Source organism: Gymnodraco acuticeps, unplaced genomic scaffold (genome assembly GCF_902827175.1).
Source record: "Gymnodraco acuticeps unplaced genomic scaffold, fGymAcu1.1, whole genome shotgun sequence".
In the NCBI taxonomy this organism is placed as follows: Eukaryota; Metazoa; Chordata; class Actinopteri; order Perciformes; family Bathydraconidae; genus Gymnodraco; species Gymnodraco acuticeps.
The window spans coordinates 930,767-946,583 of NW_022991168.1; the positions used below are offsets into that span (position 1 = coordinate 930,767).

A 15,817-nucleotide genomic window follows, 5' to 3' on the forward strand; every position below is an offset into this window, starting at 1 on the left:
CTTGATATTGTTCTTCTGAACATGGGCTGGATCGGTGGGGTTTGGTAGCTGGAGCAAAAACACTAATCATGAAGGTGCTTTCCCTCTTGTGGACTCTGATGTTACTGCCTCATTCTCCATCTCTTCCCTCTCAATCTCCATATCCTCCCCTTCCATCTCTTTGTCCTCAGTTCCTGTCTCTTCATTCCCAATTCCTGTCTCTTCCTTCTCAATGTCTGTCTCTTTGTCCTCACTTTCTGTCTCTTTGTCCTCACTTCCTATCCCTTTGTCCTCACTTCCTATCTCTTCATTCTCAATTCCTGTCTCCTTGTCCTCACTTTCTGTCTCTTTGTCCTCACTTTCGGTCTCTTTGTCCTCACTTCCTATCTCTTCATTTTCAATTCCTCTCTCTTTCTCCTCATTTTCAGATTCTGTCTCTATCCTTTCTTCATTCTCTGAGTCTGAACTGCTCTGGGCATCATTGTGTTTAGTCTCAGGCTCACCATCTATCAAATACAATTAAGAGAATGTTTTAGAGCTCTTTATAAGGTGTTGTTGCTAAGTGTTCAAATAATGAAAGCATTATTACTGTTGTGATCTCCTTTTCACACTATAAAGGAGTTCAAAGATGGAGCTGTCTCCAAAAGAAACATTTTACATATATTTGTATTCTTAAACAGAATGATTAGAATCAGAATTAAGTAACATATACACTTAACTATTTACTTCTATACAAACAAAGACAACTGAATACTAGTGCAGTCAGTTACATTTTAGATTGGAGAAGGTTATATCTAGTCATTCATGTGAAAATACATATGTTGCCTACTTGTATAGAATATTTACAACCTGTTGTAAAGCCTTTGTGAACCAGTTATCTCACTTATCTGGCCATCTTATCCATATTATACTACAGCTAGTAGTATTTCACTAAATCACCAAGCTCTCAAATGCACTCTGAACTGGAGGCTTGGGGTTAGCCCCCAACAGAGAAATATTAACTTCACTCAGCACAGATAGAGGCTTTGCATTTATCACTGATTGAAATATTTGTTTTAGTTAGTTATTAGTGTACTCCAACTTATGTAGTTGCTTGACATAATCACAGTGCTTCACCTGCAGCTGCCCTGCTGGCACCTTTTATCCAGCTCTGCAAAGTTGCAGTCCTTTTAGCTGCCTCCTTCAGATTTCTCTCTCTCTGCTTCAGTCTCCTCTTGAAGGCATTCTAAAGCACAGAAATGTAACTTTAGGCTATACATATAATAACCAAACGATTATGACATTAACTCATTTGAACAGTAATTCACATCATCATCTCATAACAAAATAAGCTAAGGCGACTACTTGCATTCAGTGACTTGATTTTTAAAATGAAAACAAGGGAAACAAATTTGTTTTGCGGCCCATATCTCTTAAAAATATGTAATGTTATAACTATTAAAGAAAAAATGGGGACAATTCTGTTTCAATATAGTTTGACCATTGTAACTGCTGTGCAGACATACTGATAATAAAATATATAGCCCCTCCAAATGTCTGTGCACGTCCGTGGGTCTCCAATACAATATGTAAAACATGTAATCACACATATAGCGATATAGAACATAAATAATAAAAACGTACCTGGTTTAAAACACTTGTGGTCATACTGTGGAATGAGTTCACACTGAAACGAGATATTCATTCAAAATTTCGCGGGCAATTACATATAAGAAGAAGGAGAAGAAGAAGAAGTAAAATCAATAGTAGAAGAAGAATGAGGCTGCTAACGCTAAATGCTAACGCTAAGGCTACAATAATTATATTACTGCGAACAATTTTATTTCACCTTGCTATGTGTTTATAAAGCATATTTAAAAACGGGGACATTTCCGGGGACAGATTGAGCCGGGGATTGGCCACCAAAGCCAGGGCAGGCAGGCATTTGGTATGATCACCGTCCATAGTCATATGAGGCCGGACTCGGAGGGCTTTCCTTTGCTTCCAGCTGTCAGATTGTAAACAAAGTCACGTGACTGGAGGCAGATGACAGCGCTGAGCGCTGACAAAGTGTGTTTTATTGCAGTGAGACACTACAATACTAATTGTGGGCTTATCATGTTGATTCGGCCACAACAGAAAAATATGTTCCCTCTCTCCAGAGGGGCAGGTCAGCCAAAGAGGGAAAACGGGCCGATGCCCGGGCAACATTAGTTCGTACCTGTGCACGTCCCTGGTGAAAAGTGGTTGCGCTGGGCTATATTATGCAATCGAAAGTTAAACCTAAGCTCGCTCCATTGCAGAGATATTCCCGCGAGAGTGCGGAAAACTTAAATTTGACAGGGGTCGCCAGTCACTGGCACTGTTATTTTGGGGGTCGCGGGCTGAAAAGTTTGGGAACCCCTGCTCTAGGCAGTCCCCCCATCGCTGCCTCACACAACCACTGAGCTTTATGCAAATTAATGTGCAATGACGTTGCCAGTCAGTAAATGAAGGTATGAAGTCATCATGCGACTTTTTGAGATGTAGGCTTTTGCATTTTTTCATGATTCTGGAGATTATTATTCATGGTAGCCTATACATAATTGCCTAGTTGGAATCATTTCTACAAGGCCCTTTTACAAGATACAATTCAGTTCCGCAGCTGACTGAAAGAACAAATACACTACTACAAAAGTGTGCATTATGCTGTTTTTAAAAATAGTTGAAACTAGCGATTGATACCATAAACTCATTGGGAAAATGTCTACTGGGGAAACAAATCCAGTGCAAAGTTGGGTTAGTCCTCTTATAGGCTTTTACATAATTGGACTTGTTGCAGGCAGTGAAGTCGCCTTGGGTCGGCTGGTTGGAACACTGCATGTTTAAGGACGTTTTGTATTGGCTTCACTTTTCAGACCTGGAGGTTTCTGCTGGGATTCAGCACAGTCACTGCAGCATCTGTTGTTTGCCTTAGATGACGTCATATTCTTTTATTTGTTGTGTTTTTTTAGCAACAATACATTTTGGCCTATTCATGCCATTTAACCATTAAGTATTGTATTTAATCCTGAACCCACAAACACAAATGCACATATAACTCATGCACACCCCCACCCAGCCACACACAGCGGATAAGCTTTAGCAGCCCCCTTTTGAAGTCTGACTGGATTTTGTAGAAGAGCTAAACTATCCAATTATCAAAGAGGAGAGAAGGAAATAAAATCCTCCTGCTGTCTGAGGGCTGCACTCTGAGCTCTTCAACACTCACTTTGCACAACAACAAACATGCCCGCATGGTTTTTCATACCACTGCTACGCTGACGATACCCAATTAGTTCTGTCCTTTCCCCGCTCAGAGACCCAGGTCGTTGCACGCATCTCTGCTTGTCTAGCTGACATCTCTCAGTGGATGTCTGCTCATCACCTCAAGCTCAACCTTGACAAGACTGAACTGCTCTTCCTCCCGGGAAAAGATTGTCCCACTCTTGACCTAACAATCAACATCGGCACCTCTGTTGTTTCCCCGACTCAGACTGCAAGGAATCTGGGTGTGACCCTAGATAACAACCTGTCCTTCACTGCAAACATCGCTGCTACAACCCGTTGCTGCAGATACACGCTTTACAACATCAGGAAGATACGTCCCCAGCTGACTCAGAAAGCGACTCAGGTTCTGGTCCAGGCTCTCGTCATCTCACGCCTAGACTACTGCAACTCCCTCCTGGCTGGTCTACCTGCATGTGCCATCCGACCTCTGCAGCTCATCCAGAATGCAGCTGCTCGCCTGGTCTTCAACCTTCCTAAATTCTCCCACACCACTCCGCTCCTCCGCTCCCTTCACTGGCTTCCGGTAACTGCTAGAATCCACTTCAAGACAATGGTACTTGCGTACCATGCTGCGAATGGATCTGGCCCTTCCTACATCCAGGACATGGTTAAACCGTACACCCCAGCGCGTGCACTCCGCTCTGCATCAGCCAAACAGCTCGCTGCACCCTCGTTGCGAAGGGGACCCAAGTTCCCATCAGCAAAAACACGTGGGTTTGCTATCCTGGCTCCAAAATGGTGGAATGAGCTCCCCATTGACATCAGGACAGCAGATAGCTTACACACCTTCCGGCGCAGACTGAAAATTCATCTCTTTCGACTCCACTTCGAGCGATAGAACTATTAACAAAGCACTTTTATACTAATAAAGGACTGGCTTACCTAAAGCCAGTTGAGTAGCACTTGAAATGTTTGGCTCTATGAAGCCTGATGTACTTATATGATTCTGTTTTCTTCAAGGTTGTGTCTTCCTGGTCGAATGCACTTATTGTAAGTCGCTTTGGATAAAAGCGTCAGCTAAATGCAATGTAATGTAATGTAATGTGTCCATTTGTTTTATTTACATGTACCTGCTGATCTAATACTCATAGACCCCCATTGACAGTATGACTGCTTCATACCTTGGCCTGTATTTTTATTGTATGACTGCTTCATGTTCACACACCTTGACCTGTATTTTTATTTGAGCAGTTGTTGTTCTGATGCAGTATTATTAATCCATTGTTTTTTTACATTTTCCCCAAATCATTTAGTAATTATAGTTTAGTTTGTAATAGCTACGTTGGTCCACAGGGCACAACGTAGTATTTTCACAAAAAACTCTCAAATTGTGACATTTCCCTGTGCGTCAAAACTCACGCTTGGTCAGGGTCCTTTGGCATGAAAGTAAGTATTCCCCTCACTGTCAATTGATTTCACAATGATATCTGCAGTACTCATCAACTAAAAAGCATCGGTTTGTCCTTGTTAATTACACAACGTTGATTGGTTTGAATTGTGCCCAATGCTTTTGTGTTTCTCCCTTTCGATTCTGAGCATTGGTGGAAATTCCACACTTAATCACCTTCTGGTAAGAAAATAACCAATATACAAGCTTAAATCAAAGTCGTATTATTTAATGAAGAGTTATAGCATTTAACAGAATCAATCATATTTCCAGCTGGAAAGGACGGATGTGCTGCACTAGTAGATACAGTAGTACCAGGATCTGACCCCGTTACACAGAACGGCAATGTAATTTATACAGATGAGACACAGGAAGGTTGGCAATCCACATTACAGTCCCAAGAAGGGTGGGGGCAGACAGAAGGGAAAGCACAGCATGTTAATTACAAACAAAGAATGGAATCTCTTTTTCTTTTCTTTTTTTTCACAGACATAACATAAATAGGACATACTGTACATGGAGATGCTTACATAACTACACCTGTTGTACATCACGGTTAATCATTCATGCCCTCCCTGGACACCAAAAGGACATACAATGTATTGATGCTATTGATTTTCATAGTGCGCAAACATTATCAACATATTACAGACATTATCATTCCCCCTTATCAACAAAATGATCGCACAATACCTGAACCATTACGTTAGTAAGAACCAGTGCTTTACCATCCAGATGAAACAAGTACAAGTGCAGTGAATACAAATAAATGAAAAGTAAATAAATAAAGAGGTGCTGCTAGAGTTCTGGTGTTGCTTGTATTAATGGGGAACATTTTTCTTCTAATTGATCAGTTTTCAGCTGTAGTCTTGCTGTGATTTTCTCCATTAAATAAACATGTTTTACCCTGTTTCTCCAATGGACTATACTGGGGGGCTGCGGCTTCAGCCACACGACCGTTATTATTTTTCCGCAATTAGAATAAGAATTCTTAATTAGAAAGCATAATATCCATCATATCACTGGGCAGTATACCCAGTATATAAAGTGCTGGGTCCAAAGTGAAGGTAATGCCCAGCACCCGTTTAATCTCCTTTTTGAACATCCTTCCAGAAGTGCTGAATGTTTGGAAAGTCCCAAAATATATGTGTGAAGTCTCCCACCCGTCCACAGCCCCTCCAGCACAAATTAGAGGTATTGCTATATTTTGAAGTGATAAAATAGCTCATTTTCATCTTCCAATCAAATTCCCTCCATGTTGGACTGTCTGTTATTGTATGTCCCGCCTTGAATGTTTCTTCCCAATCATCGTCAGTTATTATAATATTAGCTTCTAACTCCCATTTTTCTTTGACATCCCTATTGTTGTCGTTACATTCATGTTGTAGAACCTTGTAAAGTGTTGATATAGCCTCTTTTTTTGTCTCTAGTTTAGATGGGGCTTTGCAAATGTTTTCCCTTTCCTTATGGGTTAGGGTTACCCTGAAGGCAATGTTGCAGGAATTTATAAAAGTCACAGGATGGCAGATTAAATTCTTGTTTTAGTTGTTCAAATTATTTAATGGTTTGTCCAGTAAAGAGTTGTGTAATATATATTAACCCCTTGTTTTCCCACGCTTTAAATCCTGAGTCCACAATAGAGTGTAAAAGGTCTGGGTTTGTGCTATCTTAGTGGCCCTGCTAATAGTTTGCCAGTTTTCATTTATTTCATACCTCTGACCATATCTTCATCATAGCCCTGATCCAATAATTGCCAGTCCCACACCCTTTCCGTGCCTTTTCTGTCAGAAATGGAAGTGCTCCCACAGGTAGATTATTACATGATTTTGGCTCCATATCAACCCAAATTGTCTCAGTTTCTTCAGTTATCCACATGATTATTGCTCTAATTTGTGCTGCCCAATAGTAATTGTTTTAATTAGGTAGATTCAACCCTCCATTCTCTTTTGTACATAGAAGTGTCTTATATTTAATTCTGGATTTTATTTTTTTTGGATTTGGACACAGGAATTTGGATATTATTTTGTCCAGTAATTTATAAGTAGATTTAGGGGTCACAATAGGCAATGACTGGAACAGGAATACAAGTCTTGGCAGTATATTCATCCCAACCGTTTATATTCTCCCCATTAGATTAAGGGGTAGAATTCCCCACCTGTCAACATCTTTTTGTATCTAATTTATTAGTTTCCCATAGTTTGCCTCAAATAGCTAAGATGTGGTGGGAGTAATATTAATACCCAAGTACTTGAATCCTTTTGTGGACCATTTCAATGTAACCTTACCCTCCAACCCTGCTGGGCGGTCACCTGAGATCATCATAGCTACAGATGTTGCTTCATCTATTTATTGTATACCTTTCTTTTTAACTTATATTTTGCACAATGGACATCAAGCCCGTTCTTTTTGCAATGTTTTCAACCGTTTATGGGGGTTCCTCGTGCAGCCAACGTTCCATTGTTTACACTCTGGATCAGCTGTTAGCCTTCCGTAGCATAGCGATGCAAACCGGCGATAGACTCGTTGTCCCCGCGAGCTGAGGACAAGGAGACGAGAACGCCATGCCGGGGCAAAGCTGCAAGCAAAGCTGCGAGCCAGGAGGAGACCTTACAGACCTGTCCGTCCTTCCATCATCGGAAATGTAAGATTATTTCACACACAGTAACGTCACAAGCTACCCACAATGCAACACGCGCCATATATATATATATAAATACGCCATTTTCCTGGAGGTGCCAATATCCTGGAAGTGCAAATATAAACAGCTAGCTAACGTACCAGGCAGAGCGCACTAGGTTTTTTTTCTGAATTAACGACCGAAGAAATCGCTGCATGTCTTCGGATTACATCTCTGGACTTGAGGGGTGTGCTCTAGGTCGTTACCAGCGTAAACTAGAGCTGTGTGGGTTGTCGGATTGCTCTTACAGACTGCCTGCAGATGTATGGACAAACGACCCTCGAAAGTGGCCTTCGTCGATTTTGGCTGCATCTACGTCTAATTTCTGGAAACACCAGGTGAATACCCCACTTGTCACAATAATATTATCATGCCATTGCATATATGTGGTATTTTAGAGTTGACTAGATATTGATTAAGGCAATAGACTATGATATTCAGTACAGGAAGCTTAGCAACACCTAGACGGTGTACGGCTAAACCATCGGCCTGCTTGCACCTCGCGTAAAACGGCGGATACCGGAAGTACGGTGTCGCCCTCGGCCCAATACCCATATGTGTATGTGAAAGAATCTCTCCCTAACAAGATGGACAAACTCGCGCCGCTGACCCGTCATCAAAGGGAGTATCGGGAGAACAGCATCCTCGTGTTTACAGAGACGTGGCTAATGGAGCCATCCCTGGACATTAATACTAAACTGGATGGTTTTCATCTGCTGCGGGCGGATAGGACGAGAGAGAGCGGTAAAGGAATAAGAGGAAAGAAGGAGGGCTGGCTGTGTTTGTGAACGATAGATGGTGTAATCCAGGGCACATTACTATTAAAGAACTAGTGATGTGTCGGTCGCGAACGAGCCGGCTCTTTTAAGTGAACGACTGGAGCCGGCTCTCGCCCGCCAACGAGCCGGTTTTTTTTTTTTTTGCGGAGGGATCTCGATCGGCATGAAGGCATATTATGCAATGTGCAATGTGCACATTATCCCGCTTATTACACATGGCCACATTCTCAACAAAGTAACGACATGACTCCCAATATTAATTGAAATGCTTTTATGGATTTAGAAAATGATTTTATTGATTTAAATTGACATGCATCCGCTAAGAAAAGTAGTCCGTTGTTTGTTTGAACTAACGTAGCAATGGCAGGAACTGCTTCGATAGTGTTTTTGAGGAGCTTTTTGATTACAGATTTGAAAACCACGTTGCTTGCTTTAAAAGTAGCACAATTCATTATGTCAAACCTTGGAAAGTATCTAGATATCCCTGCCCTAATGCCAAAGTAACTGGCAACTGAATATGTGTCGCCGTTTGATGTCTATGTCTGGACCGCTGCGTAAAAAGGAGGGTTTCTGCCCCATTACTTCTATAAGAATAAAACACGGAGGACGGAGATCTCTTTTTCTCCCCCTCTTCTGACAGCCCAGCAGCTGATCTCAAAGCACGCTCCCCTCTCCTGCAGGGGGGCGTGGTCAGCTGCAGCTCACAGAATCAGCCCCCTACAAAAACAGCGCTGGAAAGAGCAAATGAGTCATGGCTAAAATAGTTGTTATAGGTGTTGCTATCTGTTTTGTGTAGCGTGGTTCTACAAGCAAGTCAATGCATTCATTGGGTGGTATCAGAGAGTTACACGGGTCTGTAAATGCAATGAAAACATTTGGCCACAGCAAATCATTTATATTAAACATGTACATTTTACTTTTGAATACTTCAGTACAAAGGATGTATTGAATAATTTAAGTGATATATGTGTACACATATAAATCATTAGTCAAAACAGGGCTACATTTGATTTAATTAAAAAGGTATAATATGTGGTAAACTGAAGAGCCGTTTGGGAGCCGAAAGAGCCGGCTCTTCTTGGTGAGCCGAGCCAAAGAAGAGCCGGAATTCCCATCACTATAAAGAACGGATCTGTAACCGGGAAATAGAGCTGTTAGCCATTAGCATTAGGCCCCAGTATCTACCCCGTGAACTCAGTCATGTTATCGCGATAGCTGCATGTGACGTCATCAGCTTTACTGTAAGCAGACTACAAACACAGCACCCAAATGCTCTTCTCCTGATCTCTGGAGACTTTTTTTGTATTTATTTATTTTTATAAACAAACAGACAGACAGACAGCACAATAGCAGTTGGCAGAAAAGTAGGGTGACAACATTATGATTCAAGTCCAACAGGACAGAAAACAAAACAAAAAATAAATAAAACAAAACAAAGGACTGCGACAGGACAAAAACACAACAACATCAAGATCTAAAGGCTCTGAGTCTAAGTCCATTATTAATAACATAATGAAAGAGTAGAAATCAAACACTGTGTATAAATGGAACAAAAATACCAAATAAAAACATAGCACTTGTTGGTCAGTCAGCCGCCCACTAATCACAGTTTAACACCGCAGGTCCACCACCCTATTGTACACCTGTAGAAGGGGTTCCACATCTTGTGGAGTTTCCCCAGGGAGCCCCTCAGTATGCACCTTAGCTTCTCGAGTTTGGCTGAATTTAGGACTTATTTTAACCACGAGATGTGTGAAGGGGATGTTGGAGACTTCCACATGAGCAATATCAGGCATCTGGCTAGTAAGGTAACAAAGGCTATGAAGGCTGTCTCCAGAGGAGAGAGAGGCCATGTGGGTGGGGTTACACCAAACAGTGCGGTCATGGCATTTAGGAGCGATCGGTTTTCCAGTGATTTCTGACAGTGATCTAAAGATGTCAGTCCAATAAGAGTGTGAGAGCGGACAAGACCAGAACATGTGTGCGTGACTCGCTTGGCTACATCTGTCACAAGTTGGGTCCACCTCCTTATATATTTTTAGAGAGCCTGAGCTTACTGAAGTGTGTGCGATGTACTACTTTGCACTGAATCAGTCCATGTCTAGCACAAATAGAAGATTTGTGTACATTAGCGAGGGCTTTTTACCAAAGTTCTTCTGAAATCTCCTCCCCAAGATCTGTTTCCCAAAGAGATTTAATGGAGTTCAGGGTAACCAAACGAAGAGAATAAATATGAGCATAAATACACGTCATCATTCCCTTCAGAGTAGGACGGCCTAAGGAGTGTGTCTAACGGAAATCTATTATGAACAAAACTGCGAATCTTATACCTGAAGAAATGTTGCCTAGGTAGTGCAAAGTTATCAGATAACTGTTGGAAAGAGACAAATGTGTTGTGAACATAAAGGTCTTTGAATGTTTTAACGCCTTGGTTAAACCAAATAGTAAATGCGCCATCTACTAAGGATGGAGGAAACACATGGTTTGCAGTTAAAGGGGCTAGTGTAGAGTATGTTTGGAGATCAAAGAAACGTCTGAACTGATTCCAAATGTTCAAGGATGCTTTGACAATTACATTTTTAGTGTAAGCAGAGGAGGGGGTCTTAATGGGAGAGTGAGCCAATGCTGAGAGAGATACTGGACTACAGGAAGCACTCTCCTCTCCTGCTTCAAAGGTAAGATTGCACCCTACCACACTCACACTTAAGTAGGGCCACACCTCATTTACTGATATAAAAATCCTTCGGGATCGCTTAAACAGATTTAGAGAGTTGTCTGAATTAAAACAGCAGTTAATTGAACCTGGTTCTTCAGGGAGTTAATAGAGGTGAGATCTTGCTGACTTTGGTGGATCTGAGCCAAGCAGTAAACTTAAATAGACTCAATAACTTCGGTTAGGTCAATTAGTAGGTCTGAGTAATTTCCCGGAATAAATTATCAGCTCCTCTCGACTCTTACAATACCAACCAGTCTCCTGGTGCACAAAGTATTTATCAGCTGTGTGATCAAACTTCCAGCTGTCCATGGGTGCCTCAATGTGAACACTTCTATGCTTGAATGATACATTTTAGCAGTGGAGCGGCCGTCAGGGCCCTCTAGGCCCTCTGTGAGGGCCTAAGATATTCTAAAAAATAATATTTGAAAACATTAAAAAAAAAACATTTTTTTTAAAATATTATTTTTTATATGTTTTTGTTGTTACATTTTTCATTAGTTTTACCAAAATAACTTGATTTAATTGTATTTAAAATAATATTTCCAAAGAAATAAATCCTTCGAATCTGCCTGTTCAGTTTCTGTTGGAATGTGAAGGGTTAAATGCCGTCTCTGCGAGTTATGTGAAGATGGGAGAGCTTGTTGGTCCCTCTCTACATTCACAGAGGGCCCGCTATAGTAACTCAACGAGAGAGTAATGTCAAATGACAGTACAATTGACCAATCATATCTTCCCTCTAAATGGGCGGGCTTTATTTTCGCGGACTTTATGACAAGTTCCGCCCGCTGTGAGGTCTATGCAAGTGGTGCAGTGACACGTCCTAAAACCCGGAAGTAAGCTTCGCTCGGATTCCCTCGACAGAAAGCAATGGGATTTCTCCATAGGATTTTGGAAAATAGCTCGAAATAAGGTCTGTGGAAAACGAACCTGTTAGATAAATGCACGTTTTGTTCAGCCGGATAATATCCACATGTCTACCCTACTTTTATTATTTTCGAATCATAAATCTAAACGATAGATTTATGATCGATAGATTTATAATTAGCATAAGTTCGTTAATGATGGCTCACTTCAGTGATAGTGATGACATCGTTGCGAAATGATTAACCGAGTCATTTTCAAGATTGAGTTACAATGATAAACTGGAGTGGCAAAGGATCAGCTGAATGACCCGCAAGTGCTTCATCCAAAAGGACAGGAGGATGGACTTTGTGTTTAAGTGATTTGATCATCAAAGGTAGGCCTAAGTCATTTTCAATGCGGGCCGCCGTGCCGACTTAATTCATTTGTAATTGTTACTTGGCTGTGGGTGCCCTGTCATGATAGGTGTTTATATAAATGGTGTTGTTTTGTGTGGTAGAGGGTCGCTGTCATTGATGCGTTTTGCACCCCGGGCCGCTGTTTTGATATTCCGCTGAAGTATACGCTGTGACCTGTGACTGTGACTGTGTGTGTGTGTGTGTTTATATATACAGTCTATGGCTGTGACGTAATATCTCTTCTTTTTTTTCGAGGGAAGGGAGGTCAGAGGGCCTAGGTATAAAAGTCACGGCTCGCCACTGCATTTTAGACAATAGCAGGTTCTCCTGGGATGGAACTGCCGCCACTTTTCTATTTTAATATGTCATCACTTGGAGGAAATTGAGGAACAAGTGACGAAAAGGTTTAGTGACATTTGGTCAAAGGCTGCTGTAACGTTCATTAATCATCCTTTTATAAAAACATGTTTTATATTTCCAATTACCCGGACCTGCCTGAAACTAATATATCCTTCACAGAATGTAAAGTTGTAATGATTAAATGAATGATCGGCGAAAGGGGGGCCACATTACAAAACATTTCACCAGAAGGAATCCTCGACTAGTCTGCTCAACATTAAGTGGTCCCCTTTTTTAAATTCACTTTTTGATGTCTTTAATACATGTATACGTGTGTTAAGAGACACAGAAAGGTTCAGCAAAAAAGCTTCTCTCTCTTTCCTTCCTGATCCAAGGATTTGAAAGCCTGTAAACATTTGGTGACTTTCTTGTGCTAACTTTCTCGTTAGCACAAGAAAGGGTTAGGGTTAAGTCCCTTTGGGGGCTCCGTACTCACCAGTTACCAGTCCTGATGTAACTCAGTAGGCAACGTAGCCTTGTTCTGGCATGCAGTTATACACCATTCATCATTTAGTTTAAAGGAAATCTCAACTTCGGCAATTTTCTCCCGGTGTCCACCCATGTTTGGAAGAAGTATAATGGAATTAAAAGGTGACCAGCTATATAAGGATCTTTGAGCTGTTCATCTGGATTAAGAAAAGTTATACAAAATGATGGATATCTTTATATCCACCAGGCCAAAGCAGTAACACAGGAACACAACACTGTGATACGCATACGCAGCACTTTTATGCACAGTATGTCTTTTTAAAAGCTCTGCCTGCTAATATGACTGAGTTGAGTCACACACACACACACTGCCCGTAGTCCAATATTTACATTTACAACGGTAACCTTAAGCACCTAAAATCTTTGGGGGGCATCCTGAACTTTGAGAAACCATTTCTGTCCTATTAACAATAAATATGACACACAAGATCCTATTCCACAAATAACTCACATGTTACTTCCTCTATACAAGAATTTGTGAATTCCAACATTCCATTCAACGACCTACCTGAGTTTGTTGGATCCAAGCAGTCCTCATGTACTCTCAGTCCTTTAGGGTCAATTCACATTACAGTCACATCTCCGGCCTCAGGGCCACAGCAGGATGTCAAGCTAACAAGAGCTGCGTCCTTCCTGCAGGAGAGGGGGGGATGGAGACAGGTATGGAATGGAGAGAGAAAGAAAGGAATGTCAACATCATTTATTCATTAGCATTCCTTAAGCTTCTTTCCTTCTGTCTTCTATCGTCCCTGTCACTTCCCTCCCTCTCTCTATTCATTTCTTCATTCCCCCCCTCTCGCCTTCCTCTGCCTCTTACTTCCTTCACACTTCCACAGAGCTGGTGGTTTTCTTAGTTTCACAGAGATGCATACTTACCAACACGTACAAATAATGAATAACACAATTAATCAAACTTTTAAAAGGCAGGAATTGACAATGAATCCCTTTGAGTTAGCTCCTCAAAACAAATATGTCTCTATTGACTTATATTGATCCGTTTGCTTCCACTAAGACTTCCCACACCTGCACTGATAGTTTAGTAGGTCGAAATTAAGTATAAGACATCACCTTTTGCTTTAGGAAATAGATTGTTTTTCTTTTGCCAACTGACATAGAAACATAATTCGAACCTGCTGGGACCATAGTGCTAGACACAAATTATATTGAAAGGGTTAGCCTTTAAAATGCATGTCCCAAATTCGTATTTAAAATGTGAATAGGGTAAACATTTTTGACCATAAAACTTAAAACATAAACAAGAGAGTCCTGATGGTACAGATGTAGCACCTCATTTCAGACCGTTTGAAACGTGAGGGCCGTGGCCGGCACGGGGTCTGCCCTCGCTCAAAGGAAAACCTCCAGCGTGACTTGAGACCGCCCCCTTGATAAATAAATGTAATTATAATGAAGCCAGCTGCAATGGATCATTGATCCACCAGGGGGTGCAGTGGGGTTCCACACTGGAGCTCATGTGAAATAAACTCTGATACAGTACGGTAGATTTATGTCTGGTACTACTGTATAGCGGACCTTTGTTAAGATCCATATGTCACGCATAGGATCATACTCTGTGCTAAATAAGAGACATGTAATCATTTACAAAACATCACCATGTTTTTATTTAACTAAATAATGTTGGTTAGTCCACAACTACTGTACAAAAAACATCAGGAAGCCCGCCAGCTCCAAAAACGAACGGGAGGAAATGCAGCCCGGCTCTCGATTTGTAATCCTAATTTAATCATCATCTCCACCACGATCATTTATGTTTATGTTCGCCGAATTGACATGAAAGCACTGACACATATGAATATACTGTAGTCAGCTTCATTAAAACGTTATTAACGTGCCTAAACTCAGTAATTCACAAAAAATATTTATATTTTAATGGAGCCTCGTCAGCAGACCCGGCGTCATGGGCGGGCCCCATGGGGCCGAGCCCGCCCATCCAGGGTTTGGGCCTGCCCAGCGCCATATAGACTGAGAGTTATGTCATCTCCGTTCACTCCAATGGACCACTTTTTTACAGCAATGGCGGATCGTGGAGCCTCTCAATCGTTCCCCGGAAGTTAGCGCCAAGGCTAGCAGAGCTATAGAGTTGCAGCATAATAGACCGTTCGTGACGGACTTTTAAAGGTAAGAAGAAGTTTAAAGATTTATATTGCGGATATTATCAGTACATCTGATTCAAATGAACATGTGTATTAAAGGATGTCAGTGGATTATCCCTAAATTAGTAGATTTAGGGAACGTTTACAGATAACAGGATTAAGCTAGGATACCGAAGCAAGTTAGCAAACACACGGTGAACAGCCTTTTAATTGTAAATTCCGTTCTCTTAAGGTCTATTTGGGTCCAACTTGTTGAATTAGAGAAGAGGGGCTTCTAAATGGGATTGTATGCAGGGGTGGAGGGAGTTAAATAATAAATAAATATAACTTTGGTGCGTGTAAGAGTGGAGTGTTTTTAGCAGAGCCATATTGTGTCCTTGTGATTATGTTGATTATTACCTGTCTGTATAATGTTGCAGCTCAGCTGATTTTGGATTGATGGCAAAGGGAGAGGGACTTAAGTGAGAGTGAAAACACAAGGTAAGTTTAATACTACTGTTTTATATAAGTAAACACCTTATCTCCCCAAGGCAATTTCCCATCCAATAGGTGTGCTATATAGGTGTGTCTAACCAGGGGTGCACATACTTTTTTGCCTTGGTTCTCAAAGGAGCACCTGGAGATGTTGCTTGGTGCTCATCCTTAAAATGAAATAAACTGTAACTTTTGAGGGGGTCTTGACTTTATTTGCCAGACACACGGCACTGAACACACATGCAGAGGTAAACACAGA

The 15,817-nt window shown here is 41.3% G+C and overlaps 1 protein-coding gene across 2 annotated transcripts in view; it reads right to left on the reverse strand.

Annotated features, from left to right (window-relative positions):
- The window catches only part of si:cabz01090165.1 (uncharacterized protein LOC100333421 homolog), a 493,854-nt gene that overhangs the window by 276,531 nt on the left and 201,506 nt on the right, over positions 1–15,817 (reverse strand). For both annotated transcript variants that reach the window (XR_004571211.1, XM_034237616.1), the window contains exon 3: positions 13,482–13,606. The gene's annotated coding sequence lies outside the window, so the exon portion shown is untranslated. The remainder of the gene's footprint in view (positions 1–13,481; positions 13,607–15,817) is intronic.